General features: G+C 38.8%; 1 long non-coding RNA gene across 1 annotated transcript in view; it reads left to right on the top strand.

The window, feature by feature from the left end:
* The window catches only part of LOC148044487 (uncharacterized), a 106,276-nt gene extending 96,528 nt beyond the window's left edge, over window positions 1–9,748 (top strand). Inside the window, exon 3 of the long non-coding RNA XR_015697589.1 lies at window positions 8,859–9,748. This is a non-coding gene — a long non-coding RNA (uncharacterized LOC148044487). The remainder of the gene's footprint in view (window positions 1–8,858) is intronic.
* Window positions 9,749–17,374: the final 7,626 nt, after the last annotated feature.

The following is a 17,374-nucleotide window of genomic DNA, read 5'->3' as shown; positions in this document are numbered from 1 at the left end:
CCCTAAACGTAACCCTTAACCTAACGCTAAACCTAACGCTAACCCTTAACCTAACGCTAAACGTAACCCTAACGCTCTAACCCTAACCCTAACCCTTAACCTAACCCTAACCCTAACCCTAACCCTTACCTTTATGTGAATCGGCTTGCTTTAATTTTATTCCAATTTTTAATTTTTTTCGTCGCGCTGTGATGACGTCAAACACGCGCTTTCGTCGAGCGCGATTTTGTCCTCCGCGGTTTTGACGGGTCACGCAAAGTTTTATGGGAATTAGCAGCCAAGGCAGAGTGGGAGCAAATACTCACAGTGTGAGATTGCCAAATACTTCAGAATTAGAAGCAATAACGCTGAAATCTCATAAGATTTGGGTGTAAATACCTCACTTCGGTTTGGTATAATGAGGCTTTTAAAATTTTACTCCTTAAAAAAAAATGACCACTATTTCTTTACACAAAATTGTGCAATGAAACCCACACTTAGTTGTGCTGTCCAATTAAAAATGGCCAGAAACTATGCTATCTAACTTTTAAGGTCCAGAAGCAACAAAACTGGAATTGAAAATATCTGTCCAGACTTGATGTTGTAAGTTGCCCACTGTGGTTTAAATATCCAAAAGTGTGGTGGATTGTTTCCATCTGATTGGAAACTCTAGTGATGATCCAACCCTGTATCTGTCTCCTCAGAAGTAAATCTTCTGGCTTTTATCAAGGCAAAGCAGATATAGGATTGAAGCTCAGAGGAGGGAAATGACCTGAAACAAACCGTTCCACATGTTGTCTCCTTCTAAGAAGCTTTTAGGCAGTATCATAAATCAGAAAACACTGACAGGGTAGTCCTGTTCTTATTTATACAGTACTGTGCAAAAGTTGTAGGCTGGTGTGAAAAAATGCTGTAAACAAAGAATGCTTTCAGACATATAAATAATGATTTTTTTTTGTCAATTTTCAAAATGCAAAGTGAGCAAACAAAAGAAAAATCTAAATCAAATCAATATTTGGTGTGACCCACCCTTTGCGTTCAAACCAGCATCAATTCTCATAGGCACGCTTGCACAAAGTCAGGGATTTTGTAGGATTATAGTCAGGTGTCTGATCAACCAATTTTACCGAACAGGTGCTAATGATCATCAATGTCACACGTAGGTTGAAACCCAATCATGAACTGGAACAGAAACAGCTGTGTAGGAGGCTTAAAACTGGGCGAGGAACAACCAAACTCTGCTATCAAGGTGATGTTGTGAAAGACAGTTTCATGTCATGGCAAGATTGAGCACAGCAACAAGACACAAGGTAGTCCTACTCCATCAACAAGGTCTCTTCCAGACAAAGATTTCAAAGCAGACTGGGGTTTCAAGATGTGCTGTTCAAGCTCTTTTGAAGAAGCACAAAGAAACGGGCAACGTTGAGGATCGTAGACGCAGTGGTCGGCCAAGGAAACTTAGTGCAGCAGATGAAAGACACATCAAGCTTATTACCCTTCAAAATCGGAAGATGTCCAGCAGTGCCATCAGCTCAGAACTGGCAGAAACCAGTGGGACCCAGGTACACCCATCTACTGTCCGGAGAAGCCTGCCAGAAGTGGTCTTCATGGAAGAGTTGCAGCCAAAAAGCCATATCTCTGACTTGGGGACAAGGCCAAGCGACTAAAGCTTGCACGAAAACATAGGAATTTGGGGTGCAGAAAAATGGCAGCAGGTGCTCTGGACTGATGAGTCAAAATTTGAAATATGTGGCTGTAGCAGAAGACAGTTTGTAAGTCGAAGGGCTGGAGAGCAGTACAATAATGAGTGTCTGCAGGCAACAGTGAAGCATGATGGAAGTTCCTTGAATGTTTGGGGCTGCATTTCTGCAAATGGTTGGAGATTTGGTCAGGATTAATGGTGTTCTCAAATGCTAAGTATCAGGCAGTATCATGCAATACCATCAGGAAGGCGTATGATTGGCCCCAAATTTATTCTGCAGCAGGACAACGACCCCAAGCAGACGGCCAAAGTCATTAAGAACTATCTTCAGCGTCAAGAAGAACAAGAAGTACTGGAAGAAGTGGGTTCCACCACAAATGCGCGAACGACAAAACCGCGCCGACAATAGCACGCCGACAGAAGCGCGCTGTAACCTAACCCTAAACCTAACCCTAAACCTAACCCTAAACCTAACCCTAAACCTAACCCTAAACCTAACCCTAAACCTAACCCTAAACCTAACCCTAAACCTTACCTTAATTTAAATCGCGCTTCTGTCGCCGCGCTGTTGTCGCCGCGCTTTTGACATCACGGTTTTAGCGCCGCGGTTTTGTCGGCGCGCTTTTGACGTTCGCGCTTTTGTCGGGTCACGGAAGAAGTGATGGCATGGCCCCCACAGAGCCCTGATCGCAACATTATTGAGTGTGTCTGGGATTACATGAAGAGACAGAAGGATGTGAGAAAGCCTACATCCACAGAAGATCTGTGCTTAGTTCTCCAAGATGTTTGGAACAACCTACCAGCCGAGTTCCTTCAAAAACTGTGTGCAAGTGTATCTATGAGAATTGATGCTGTTTTGAAGGCAAAGGGTGGTGACATCAAATATTGGTTTCATTTAGATTTTTCTTTTGTTCACTCACTTTGCATTTTGAAAATTGACAAAAATAAACAATCATTTATATTTCTGAAAGCATTCTTTGTTTACAGCATTTTTTCACACTTGCCGACAACTTTTGCACAGTACTGTATGTGTAAACTTAGTCCTTGGGTCAGTCACTCTCCCTCAACCTTAGAAATGTAGCAATAGTAAAACCTTGTCAAAAAAAACCCTGTAAGGACTAGTCCAGGCAATCACATTGACTCGAAGGCACAAAAAAACCCTCCATTCAATTCTCCAGGCTTTATTTCTCGATAAAGTTGCACGTAGATTTGTTATAAAATACATAGATTGGGGTCCCCCCTTCTTCTATTACTGAAATCTTGTAAGGAATTTCTTGAGATGCTGCACAGAAACTTGATATAGTGTGGTTGGCAAGCATTTAATTTGAACTGAGCTGTTTGCTTGCTATTTTTTTATTTTATTTGCCAGAAGAACAGACATTAGCTTAGGAGGAGGCGAAAAGTTGGACATAGGTAAGTCTAGGGCCTAGATCTTGCATCCCTTAGTTGCCTTGGCAACTCCAATTAATTTCGGTATGATTTACTTTCATGGCCTGCTTGGGGGCTAGATAGAAATGAAAGTGTTTCTTCCAAGACTTTCCAAAGCTTCAGAAGAAATAAAGAGTTTCCTCTTTTTTCCTTGCACTAAATCAACAAAGGCCATAGAATTAACCATATACGACACTGTCGGATGAGCAGTATAAAATGGTAATCATAGGCTTCTTTACAGCTTGTCACAGTGAAAATTGCACTTGAAATCAATTTTAATTCCACTGCCAATTAGTTTAGAAAAAAAGATGTGATTACTCAAAATTAACAATTGTAAAAGGTTGTTAGTATAACAACTTCTTTTCATGAAAAAGTACCTTTTTACTTTGAAAGGTATTTTTCAGGTATATGATCTGAGAGATTGAATGGAGATACACAGGTGTTAAGATTCTACTTCAGAAGCTGAGGCAGTATGACTTTATATCCTGGCCCCATCCTATCATCCTGCTGTCTTATATCTAACAACAACAACAATTCTTTCCTAAACCACCTTTAAAAAACAGTAGTATCAATTTAGCTCTACAGCTTTTCACATTTTAAATATAGCTAGAGACATGATATCTCAGTAGACCTATGTTTATACACTGAAATAATCCATCCATTAAAAACTATTACACGGATAATCACTTCCTTAAAATCATGTCAACACTCACCTATAATAATAAAACAAGATTTCTTTCAAAAGACTCTTAGGTAAATGGTTTCAGTGCTACTTTCTGTATCATGCGGGTCAATTTAATTACGCTCTACACTTGCTATACAACTAAACAATTGCTTTTCACACACTAGAGAGCAGAGAAAATGCAGTTTGAAATATCCATCTAGAGGTGGCCTTGAACACTATCTTTAATAAAAAGCTCGACACCTGAAATGCCATCTCTTTATTCATCCCCTATCAAACAGTTAGACAAAATTTCATGAAATTAATGTGTTAATCAATGGCAATAATCATAAAATGGCTTCAGATCTTTAAAGTGCATAAATGGCTTCAGATCTTTAAAGTGCCAAGAATAGTGTTGAATGCATTCACTTTTGTTGTATGCACACATGTGGAGGTATAAGTAGTTGGTTGAGTAACTAGGGGACCTAGAAACTAACTCTCTGGTCCCTGAGCAGGGAGAGTGAATATATATTGCAAACATGGAGTAAAAGGCAAATCAGTTGAAGGAAAGCTGAAGTGAGAGAGAAATTAAAACCAGCATGCATTTACTTATCAAAGAGGCAGACAGTAGGGCTACCCAGTGCTACATACTGAAAGGAAAAAAGTTGCTTCAGAGATATCCCAGAGTGCTCTGCATTTACAAGACATCTTCCATTACCAAGATAGGATCATCAAGATCAACTGCTGCTTGTCCAGTTAAGCAAAAACATTTCTACCTTGTCACTCCATACATTTCTTACACTTTATCCAGTTCATCACCTCATCCTTCTCTGCCAACAACAACCCGCTTGAAGCCAAAGGATGCTCATCTGTATTTCCACGGAACCTATGTCTTCAGCCTGAACTTTGCTACAGTATAAACAACTGAACTTATTTTGGCCTGGAATGATATAAATCTGACTATGAATAGTCAGATTCCACATTTCAAATCCATATCAAATCTAACAAAATGAAATTCAATGGTGAAAAAAGTAAGTACCTTGCTCAACAGTAGTAACTGTCAGAGGGATCTTGGAGTCCTAGTGGACAACCATTTAAATATGAGCCAGCAGTGTGCAGCAGCTGCCAAAAAAGCCCACACAGTTCTAGGCTGCATAAACAGAGGGAGAGAATTACGTGAAGTGTTAATACCACTTTATAATGCCTTGGTAAGGCCACACTTGGAATACTGCATTCAGTTTTGGTCACCATGATGTAGAAAAGATGTGGAGACTCTAGAAAGAGTGCAGAGAAGAGCAACGAAGATGATTAGGGGACTGGAGACTAAAAGATATGAAGAACGGTTGCAGGAACTGGGCATGTCTAGTTTAATAGAAAGAAGGACTAGGGGAGACATGATAGCAGTGTTCTAATATCTCAAGTGTTGCCACAAAGAAGAGGGAGTCAAAGTATTCTCCAAAGCACCTGAGGGTAGAACAAGAAGCAATGGGTGGAAACTAATCAAGGAAAGAAGCAACTAAGAACTGAGGAGAAATTTCATGACAGTTAGAATAATTAGTCAGTGGAACAACTTGCCTCCAGAAGTTGTGAATGCCCCAACACTGGAAGTTTTTAAGAAGATGTTGGATAACCATTTGTCTGAAACGGTATAGGGTTTCCTGTCTAGGCAGGAGGTTGGACTAGAAGACCTCCAAGGTCCCTTCCAACTCTGCTATTCTATTCCATTCTTGCAGAATGAATTCTAAAGAGTTCAGAATATTCTGGTAAGGTTTTGTACTTTTTTTATCTTCTTTGCAATTTTTTTCATTGAAAATCTGTAAATAGATGTTCCCTATCTAGTTCTAATATCTGGAGTGGCTTGGCTTCCAAATAGTTTCCATCTATATTGAGTGTATCAATTTATTGACCATTCTTTTAAAAAAGCTAAAAATTATATCCAAATTACCAGTTCCAACTTAGTAAAGTAGAAATATTGAACTAACAGTAAGGTGGACAGTCACACTTTAGGGCTTTCTCAATCTTGGCAGCTTAAAGATGTGTGGCCTTCAACTCCCAGAATTCTGGGAATTAAAGTTGACACATCTTCAACTTGCCATGATTGAGAAACACTGCTTTAAGGTTATGCTGAATGTCAGTCTTAGACCTCAGTCTTGCTGATGGCATCACAGCTTGTCTGGATTCAGAAACTAAGCAGGGTCAACCCTAGTTATTTGGGTGGGATTTTTTAAGGCTGCAGCCTAGACTGGGAAGCAACACAAATATTCAAGAAGAAAGCCATAGCAATTCAGTCACACATGGCTTTCAATAAAAATGCATGGACTTGATCATGATATCAATGAAAGTTGAGCTTGATTCAAGAGAGATTTGACTTTATTGTTTACCATTTAGAATGATATCATTAATGGAGAATGCAACTTAAAATTTCTCAAAGTCTGTAGAGATTCTCAGTCACTCAGTCATGGTTGTCCCAAAGGTGATTTCTTCCAGGAGTCAACTGGACATTCTTGTTTTTTCTTTGAAGACATTTTGCTTCTCATCCATGAAGCTTCTTCAGCTTCTTCAGCAACAAGAAAGTTGATCTAGCATGAAGATATACCACTTAATATTTGTTAAATACATCAAATAATGTTCTTATCCTCAGCCTATTTTTGGTCCAAGTTTTTATAATTTTGTCTCTCTTTTTTTTGTCTTTTTACCATGGTCTTAATCTTTTGGACAGCAATCTGAATTTGAAAGACTTCTAAAATGAAACTGAGGAGCCTTCGGGCCATAATTTTGCCTCACCTAATATATAACTTGTCTTCAGATTCAGAATAAAACTTATCTGTAAAAAGATTACTAAAAGTACCAGAGTTTTTAAAAACATCTCCAACAAAGAGGATATTATACAGATAGTATTAATTACAGCACCAACTGTACAATAATCTTAAGCAGGAGAAAAACTTAATAACTCAGGTAGCAAAGGACAATACATATAGTAGTCGATATCTATTCATCATTTCTCATTATTAGATAATCTGAGATGCAAATCTCTTCATTGTTAATCAACTTTGAACATCTCACCAAAGCAATCGGAGAGCCTCCTGATGAGAATTCTCTAGTCTCAAAATCTTTATTAATTTATAGTAAGAATTGGACTCAGTCATGAACAGACTTGGATAATGAATTCAAAAGTTTTACCATCAATATTTATCTCATGGAAATATTCATTTAAAAAAGAACTTAGTACCCTTCATTTGTATTATTGAATACAAACATCCACATACACCAGAGGTGGGTTCCTACCAGTTCGCACCTATTCGGTAGAACCGGTTCGTCAAATCTACCAAACCGGTTAGAAGAGGTTCCACCAGTGGACCCGGAAAGCAGGCCACACCTACAGAAGAGGTTCCAAAATTTTTTGAAACCCACCACTGGTCCTTGGATATGATTATTCTACACTATCATACTCATATTTATAAAACTCTGTGCCTCTGTGAAAGGTAAGGATGACTACTGCGTTTGTGGTGCAATCAGAACATTGCGTGTGTTGAAGTTGTTTTAACGCAAACCAAAGATGCCTTTTAAAAAACAAGTTTACATCATATTTTGATGCATGCCAGTGCTGTGTGTGAGGTAATTTAAGGTGGTTCTGACAAGTGTCGTCAGCATCTTCATATCCGGTCACATGGGCAGCAAGCCACTCCCATCCGGTCACATGGGTGGCAAGCCACTCCCACAAAGGAGGCCACACCCACAGAGTAGGTTCAAACAATTTTTGAAACCCACCACTGACATACACTATCATAAAGATATATCACTTCAGGTACACACACACACAAACACACACACACACACACACACACACACACACACAGAGTATATATATTAGGAACTGTGGATGTTTGTAAAATTTATATATGTAACAATCTCACAAACATCTGACTTTAGGAAGCATACACAAAATATTCAAAATATATTAAAACAATGTTTTCTTTTTAATACACACGTTATTCAAAAAATATAATCTATTGTAAAAAAAACTGTAAATGATCACAAACTTTCTTATATGTACATTATTGCTATAAAATATCACCTGATTGATCACAAGTTCTAAGATGATTTCTGGTTGTACAAATGAACCTCTGGCCCTAATCTGGAAAGCTAATAAGACAATTCTCATGAGCACCAGAAACCATATTTTCGAACATTTTAATCTAATATATTATGTACATGTCAGATTGGCCACTTGATGTTGTTTCAGACATGGTGTTGAAGAAGTAAAATCCAAACATTTTATTAGTCATTGTCATATACTTTAATTTTTTAACTAAATACCGGTAACTGTTTTGGGATTTATCACAGATTTGATAACTTTAAGACTCCAGTAAAAACATTCAATCACATAATTCCCCCACTTGCAGACTGAAATCATACTATTTCTAGAAAGAGATTTTAGTGTGCGATATTTGCTTGAGCTTATGAGAATTTCCACAGCTGGCACAATTTTTGTGTTTTGTGTGATCAGGTGCAATAGAGCTTTTATATTGACTTCCCAGCACTGTGTTTCCCAAAAGCCGCAATTAAAACCCAGTTAGGGAAGAATAGTAAAAAAAATAATTGGAGAGGCAAGAATTCTGCTTTAGAAGATAAATAGGTTACCAAACAAACAATTTCCACCCTTTCATTACTCTATTATAAAAGAAAGGAGAAGGAAATCCAGTATTATATAAAAAAATACTTTGTGTAATTCAGGGAAAAAGAAAGTGACTGTGTGAATGATTCGTTGTCTATTACAAGACTGTTGAGGGAGATAGGTAAGTGCTTTGAATGCACATTTTTGTATGAAAAAGTGGGATATAAATATTTCAACTCATGCTTCATTTAACGAAATATTATGGGAAAAGGCAAGGTATATTTCTTGCCTACACGTTTACAGTTGTTTATTTAAAAGAACATAGATGAACAGAACAGCAATAGTTATTGTATGCCCAGGGTCTTGTGGTTTTCCTAATCACAAAAGTTATTATATCAATAATTTGTAAGATTTTTTACTTATTGATACATTTATATTATTCATTAAAACTGTATTCCATTTTATTTCTGAAGCCCGGTACTAAAGACATTTGGAAGATCTGAATTCTAATCTCAGAAGTTCCTGTAGCAGTTTGCATGACCTTGATCTGCTCTTGTGAACATCGGGACAATGATGCCAGTAATTTTGTTATTTATGTTAAACTCTTTATGTTTTTTTTAGTTTAGAATAGTGTTTACTGTTTCATGTGTTACCTAATACAATAGGTTTCAAATATTAATATGAGTTTACAGTTTATTTCTTAAATTCATATAGCCACTCATCTGTCATTGCAAATGGTTACTTGGTGAACTTTTGTAACAAGAAATTTTTTGGGTGTCAACAATTTAGTGGAGTATTTCTAGTTTCATTTATAATGCATGTTTAAACTGAAATACAAAAAGTCCTTGACTTACAACCACAATAAGGAGCAGAAAATTCACTGTTAAGCAGTGCAATCCTTAAATGAGGCATTCATGTGGCCAAACCTACATTTCTGACTTTATCACAGTCATTTCATGCAACCAAACAAGACAAGACACAGACTTCAATGGATAATTAGAACTGCAGAAAAATCACTTTCTACCAGCCTGCCTTCCACTGAGGGCCTGCATACTGCATGAGTCAAAAAAAAGGGCTGTGAAAATATCTACAGACCCCTCATATCCCGGACATAAATTGTTTCAACTTCTAACCTCAAAATGACGTTATATAGAGCATTGCACACCAGAACAACTAGACACAGGGAGAGTTTTTCCCCCGCATGCCATCAATCTGTCAAACAACTAATTCCCACAGCACTGTCAAATTATTTACTAAGACTGTATTACTATTATTCTTCTCATCTTTCCTATTACCTATCTCCTACTTACAACTATAACCTTGTTGCTTGTGTCTTTATGATTTATATCGTTTTATTTAGTTTCCTAGTATGATTTTGATTGCTTATTTAGTATCCTATGGCTATCATTAAATGTTGTATCTTATGATTCTTGAGGACTGTATTTTTTATGTACACTGAGAGCGTATGCACCGAAGACAAATTCCTTATGTGTCCAATCACACTTGGCCAATAAGGAATTCTATTCTATAGAGTAATTCTATTAATCACCATGGCAGTTAAATGAGACATCACATGACTGCAACATGCAGTCTTCTCTGCCAGCTTCCACTTTGAATTTTCTTGTTAAAAGCTGGCTGGGAATGTTGCAAATGATAATTACATGTCGATGGGGACACTGTGATGGTTGTAAGTTGGAGGACCAATCATAAGACACTTTTTTCATGTTTCAGATGGTCCCCAAAGAAATAAATTGAGGATTGTATAACATTTTAGAACAATTGAATTATACAAAATACTGGGACCTGTTGCTCAGTGGTCCAAAGTCCTCTTTTCTGATGAGAGCAACTTTTGCCAAAGTACCAAAAATTGGTTCAATGACCGTGGGATTACTGTGTTTCATTGGCCTCTCCATTCTTCCTCCATACTCTGGGTCCTTGGTTTCCAAATGAGATGCAAAAGTTGCTCTCATCAGAAAAGAGGACTTTGGACCACTGAGCAACAGGACTTTGGACCACTGTGCTTCATTAAGACCAGGGTCAAAGCAGCCGTCTACCAGGAGATTTTGGAGCACTTCATGCTTCCTTCTGCAGACAAGCTTTATGGGGATGCTGACTTCATTTTCCAGCTGCCCACACTGCCAAAAGCACCAAAACCTGGTTCAATGACTGTTGGATTATACTGTGCTTGATTGGCCAGCAAACTCACCTGACCGGAATCCCATAGAGAATCTATGGGGCATTTCCAAGAGAAAGATGAGAGACATGAGACCGAACAATGCAGAAGAGCTGAAGGCCACTATTGAAGCATCCTGGTCTTCCATAACACCTCAGCAGTGCCACAGGCTGATAGCTTCCATGCCACGCCACACTGAGGCAATAATTGCTGCAAAAGGGGCCCAAACCAAGTGCTGAGTACATATACATGTTTATACTTTTCAGAGATCCAATATTGTTGTATGTACAATCCTTGTTTCATTGATTGCATGTAATATTCTAATTTTCTAAGATGGTGGATTTGGGGTTTTCATGAGCTGTAAGCCATAATCATCACAATTATGACAAATCACGGCTTGAACTATCTTGCTTTGCATGTAATGAGTCTTATCTCATATATTAGTTTCACCTTTTAAGTTGCATTACTGAAATAAATGAACTTTTGCACGATATTCTAATTTTTCGAGTTTCACCTGTATAAAAAGAAAAGAAATCTTGAATCGTGCAATCGTCAATTTTTAATTGACAAAATTTAAATAGCTGTAGCAATAAAGTCACTAGAAATCCTGCTCAACTCGAAGGAGACTTTACTGTTTGCAAAGCTACCCAAGGATTTGGCTACCTGAAATGATAGACAAGGTGATGCTATGGAGCATTCTTCTTAGTGGTGGGATTCAGCCAGTTCGCACCTATTTGGGAGAACCGGTTTGTAATTTTCTAAGCAGTTGGGAGAACCAGTTGTTGGAAGAAATCTCATTTTGTTTTTTCCCCACTTTACAGGCTAATCCTGTAAGGAAGGCAGGAAGGAAACATTCTGGTGTTGTTTCTAGTCTAATCTTTATTGCCCTGCTTACAGAAACTGCCTCTCTGGTTAACCCTTATTACATTGTGACAGCTAAGCCGAAGCTCCCATTGACGTGAGTGATGTCAAGTTGGCCATGCCTATCCAGTCACATGACCACCGAGTCACGCCTACCCAGCTGGTCATTAGGGCAGAGAACCGGTTGTTAAATTATTTGAATCCCACCACTGATTCTTCTCCAGAAATGGACAAAGAGGGAGTTGCCGTCCTTAATATCAACACATCACCCAAATCTACCTGATGTTATGACTCCGCCTCGTCAGACATAACACCATCGGGTTCAATGTGCTTCATAAATCGAACAAGTCTGTAAAGTAAGTCAGCAGCATTAACTACTTAATATACCGTAAATAAATCCTTGAAAAATCATACCTTTAAGTTTACTTGATTAAAGGCATAATGAGATCTGGACAGGGAATTCCTGTTTTTGAACATTTTTTTTGTATGCACTTTGCTTGATGAATAGAAACCGTCTCTCCAAAAAAGAGTGAAATGGTTCCTAACATGCCATCCCCATTATTCCATCAAAAATACTGTGTGTGCGGGTTTGCTGAAGCACAAGCAAGCCAAGTCATCTGGTATTGAAGGGAGTAAAGGATGAATGGTGTTGCCAAACAGATGGTAATTTATTGCCTTAGCTGTTGTTTTGATCTACTGGCATGCTTGAATGCATATATCTGCTACTATTTCTTTGTTTTTAGCAATGTGGGTGGTATTAATTTGCAAGGGGGCAACAAACTGTAATGGGCAATAGCTGCATTTCACTATTCTCTGTGCCTTTTTATTGTTCAAATCAGATTTTGCCAAAATTTGGGATTTAACAAGACTCCTAAAATCCAAAATGTTCAATTCTTACTTGATCTTTCCTAAGCCTATAAACTTTGCAATGTGTACATTTAAGAACTGAGCTTTACATTTAAATGAGGACAATCATGATAACTATGATCAGACTTGTTGCTATTTTGCATCTAACTTTACATTGTGACATTTTAATTACAGGTGAAACTCAAAAAATTAGAATATCGTGCAAAAGTTCATTTATTTCAGTAATGCAACTTAAAAGGTGAAACTAATATATGAGATAGACTCATTATATGCAAAACAAGATAGTTCAAGCTGTGATTTGTCATAATTGTGATGATTACGGCTTACAGCTCATGAAAACCCCAAATCCACAATCTCAGAAAACTAGAATATTACATGCAATCAATAAAACAAGGATTGTACATAGAACAATATCGGATCTCTGAAAAGTATAAGCATGCATATGTACTCAGTACTTGGTTTGGGCCCCTTTTGCAGCAATTACTGCCTCAATGCAGCGTGGCATGGAAGTTATCAGCATGTGGCACTGCTGAGGTGTTATGGAAGACCAGGATGCTTCAATAGTGGCCTTCAGGTCTTCTGCATTGTTAGGTTTCATGTCTCTCATCTTTCTCTTGGCAATGCCCCATAGATTCAGGCAGGTTTGCTGGCCAATCAAGCACAGTAATCCCATGGTCATTGAACCAGGTTTTGGTGCTTTTGGCAGTGTGGGCAGGTCCAAGTCCTGCTGGAAAATGAAGTCAGCATTCCCATAAAGCTCGTCTGTGGAAGGAAGCATGAAGTGCTCCAAAATCTTCTGGTATACGGCTGCCTTGACCCTGGACTTAATGAAGCACAGTGGACCAACACCAGCAGATGACATGGCTCCCCAAATCAACACAGACTGTGGAAACTTCACACTGGACTTCAAGCATCTTGCAGTTTGTGCCTCTACATTCTTCCTCCATACTCTGGGTCCTTGGTTTCCAAATGAGATGCAAAAGTTGCTCTCATCAGAAAAGAGGACTTTGGACCACTGAGCAACAGGCCAGGTCTGTTTTTCTTTAGCCCAGGTAAGACGCTTCTGATGTTTGTTGTTCAGGAGCGGCTTGACAAGAGGAATACGACATTTGAAGCCCATGTCCAGGATCCGTCTGTGTGTGGTGGCTCTTAATGCACTTACTCCAGCCTCAGTCCACTCCTTGTGAAAGTCCCCAACTCTTTTGAATGGCCTTTTCCTGACAATTCTCTCCAGGCTGCGGACATCCCTGCTGCTTGTGCACCTTTTTCTTCCACACTTTTCCCTTCCATATAACTTTCTATTAATGTGCTTTCATACAGCAATTTGAGAACATCCAACTTCGTTTGCAATTACCTTTTGAGGCTTTCCCTCCTTATGGAGGATGTCAATGATGGTTTTCTGTACAACTATCAGATCAGCAGTCTTTCCCATGATTGTGATTCCTACTGAACCAGACTGAGAGACCATTTAAAGGCTCAGGAACTCTTTGCAGGTGTTATGGCTTAATTAGCTGATTAGAGTGGGACACTTTGTGCCTAGAATATTTTCACAATATTCTAATTTTCTGAGATTGTGGATTTGGGGTTTTCATGAGCTGTAAGCCATAATCATCACAATTATGACAAATCACGGCTTGAACTATCTTGCTTTGCATGTAATGAGTCTTACCTCATATATTAGTTTCACCTTTTAAGTTGCATTACTGAAATAAATGAACTTTTGCACGATAGTCTAATTTTTCGAGTTTCACCTGTATTTACCTCATTCAGTTAAACATTTTATCTTACTGTTTAGGAAGGGAGGAATGTAGTAAACACATTCCTGTGTCTTGAAGATTATTATCCAAAATAATACAAGGTAAAAGATATAAGTATATGTAAAACGGGATATAAGGCACACATTCTTAAGCATAATAATTTTTGTCAATTCAGTTCTGGTAGAAATCACCCCAGTTGTCAGTGAGGGAGCCAAAGATCAATTATTATTTCAGGAGCACTGTTGAAATGTCTTCTTTTCTTTCCATAGCCCCCACTATTAATTTTCCTCTTGACTTGAGCATTTGGTTATACTTTCTTACTGTGGCCAACATGCTTTAAAATGTGGATGTGTTTCAACCAAGCTTAAACACTTCCACATCCTATTGATTCCTAGTGAAGAACAAAGCGTGTGTATTTAAATTTCTCTGGACTGGAGTTGGTTCCTAACTTTGGCTGATTTGTGCTCGAAGACATTTTTCTCTCCAGATTGCTTCCACTTTATGAAAGATCCTGTTCTTACTGCACAATAGTTGATACTGAGTTTATTTCCTCTAATTCCAGTGTAACACAGAACGGATCATGACTACTGGTCCTGATATTGATCAATTTTAGAAGCAGCATAACATGGGGGGGGGATAAAATTAATCACCTAGAAGTTAATTGAGTGCCATGGTTACATTTTCCAGAAAGAGTTTTCACATTAGCTCCAGTTCTCAGCCATTATTATCCTGTGCTACACATATAGTAGACATTAGTCCTGTCCATTGTCTAATACAGCTAGTCGGAACTGCAGGAGTCATTGTACTCCTCCATACCACTTTAGGGATATTTTTATTCCTATATACTACCTCTATTAAAAGAAAGAATTCCCAGGAGAGTTACATCATTTGTTTAAAAGGAAGAATTATGCAACCCCATATACTGAAATGTACTATATATATTAAAAGTGAAAAAGATTCTGAATACTTCCATCGAATTTGTTTGTTTACTACAGTGTGGAAGATAACTGACTCTAAATAACCTTGGCCTGCTTATAAATACAAAAATAAATAATAAAAATAAGGAAGTTGATAATATGCATCAAAGGGCAATTTCTCTACAGCAGAGGGCCTCTCTAATTCCCACAACACTGTCAAATTATTTACTAGGACTGTATTACTGTTATTCTTCTCATCTTTCCTATCACCTATCTCCTACTTATAACTATAACCTTGTTGCTTGTATCTTTATGATTTACATTGTTTTTTTTAGTTTCCTAGTATGATTTTGATTGCTTATTTAGTATCTATGACTATCATTAAATGTTGTATCTTATGATTCTTGATGACTGTATTTTTTATGTACACTGAGAGCGTATGCACCGAAGACAAATTCCTTATGTGTCCAATCGCACTTGGCCAATAAGGAATTCTATTCTATAGAGTAATTCTATTAATCACCATGGTCGTTAAATGAGACATTATATGACTGGTTTAGTGGTTTAGTGGTTTATTAGCATTTGTAGGCCGCCCTTTTCCCTGAGGGGACTCAGGGCGGCTCACAGAAAACCAGGGAAGGGGGGAATACAACATTAAGATAACAACATATAATAAAATAATAAGCAACATACATTCATCATTCGGGCGGGGTAGCGATCCTTATCCCCAGGCCTGACGGGCGAGCCAGTTCTTCAGGGCTATGCGGAAGGCCCGGACGGTGGAGAGGGTACGAATCTCCACGGGGAGCTCGTTCCAAAGGGTCGGGGCTACTGCTGAGAAGGCCCTCCTCCTTGTAGTTGCCAGCCGACACTGGCTGGCCGATGGAATGTAGACTTGCAGTCTTCTCTGCCAGCTTCCACATTGAATTTTCTTGTTAAAAGCTGGCTGGGAAGGTTGCAAATGATAATTACATGTCGATGGGGACACTGTGATGGTTGTAAGTTGGAGGACCAATCATAAGACACTTTTTTCGTGTTTCAGATGGTCCCCAAAGAAATAAATTGAGGATTGTATAACATTTTAGAACAACTGAATTATACAAAATACTGGGACCTGTTGCTCAGTGGTCCAAAGTCCTCTTTTCTGATGAGAGCAACGTTTGCCAAAAGTACCAAAAATTGGTTCAATGACCGTGGGATTACTGTGCTTGATTGGCCTCTCCATTCTTCCACCATACTCTGGGTCCTTGATTTCCAAATGAGATGCAAAAGTTGCTTTCATCAGAAAAGAGGACTTTGGGCCACTGAGCAACAGGACTTTGGACCACTGTGCTTCATTAAGACCAGGGTCAAAGCAGCCATCTACCAGGAGATTTTGGAGCACTTCATGCTTCCTTCCGCATCGAATTTGTTTGTTTACTACAGTGTGGAAAATCACTGACTCTAAATAACCTTGGCCTGCTTATAAATACAAAAATAAATAATAAAAATAAGGAAGCTGATAATATGCATCCAAGGGCAATTTCTCTGCAGCAGAGGGCCTCTCTACTTCTCAGCTCCCAATACATCACACTGTTCAATTGAAAGGACCCAGGTCACACACCCCTGCCCAATTTAATAGATAGGCAGAACCAGGTCCTATGCCATAAAGAGCTTTATAAGTGGCAACCAGCACTTTGAATAGCACCTGGAAGCCAGTGCAGCTCACAGCAGTGGAGTCACCTGAACATATCACAGCATGACCATAGCTGCCTACACTGCTATTTTCTGGACCAGCTGTAATTTCCAAATGGTCTTCAAGGGCAGCTCCCCCCCCCAAAGAACATACTGAAACAGTCCATTCATGAGGTTACCTGCAGTGTGAAATGACTGTCTGAAGGGCCTTCCAATCTAGGATTGGATATAACCGGCGTACCAGATGAATCTGTGCAACGGTTCTTTTGCTCACAGCTGCCCCTCTGCTCTTGGAGAAGGAGCTGTGATGTTGGTATCCATCCGGAGGTGTGCGTGTGCAGGGCGGATTTTGCCTGCCTGAAACACACACACACACAGGGATGGAGAGACATCGTACCAGAAACATCTTTCCGGCCTAAACGGTCAGGACTCACTATGCAGCCTCATGAACTATGTGAGCCAGCTACTCCCACACCTGCCCCTTCTCCCCCCCCTATGCTGTGCTGTAACTTTCTATTCCCCCTTCCCCCTCCCAATGCCATACAGCTTGTAACTTTCTATTCCCCCTTTGCCCACCCTTTGCCATGATGCGATTTTCTATTGGTTTATTTGTAGAATGCTGTGAACTTTTAATTAGTTTACTTGTATCATGTGTGATTATATATGCCTTCTGATACGCTTCTTTTGATGATGCTGTAACTAACTTTTCTAATAAAAGAGACCTTCGATGTTCATTCGAA

This window comes from Thamnophis sirtalis, unplaced genomic scaffold (assembly GCF_051295495.1).
Source record: "Thamnophis sirtalis isolate CommonGarterSnake01/CBP01778 unplaced genomic scaffold, rThaSir2_p1.2 scaffold_8, whole genome shotgun sequence".
In the NCBI taxonomy this organism is placed as follows: domain Eukaryota; kingdom Metazoa; phylum Chordata; class Lepidosauria; order Squamata; family Natricidae; genus Thamnophis; species Thamnophis sirtalis.
The sequence above is the reverse complement of the archived record's forward strand: the minus strand, read 5'-3'. Positions and strand labels throughout refer to the sequence as shown.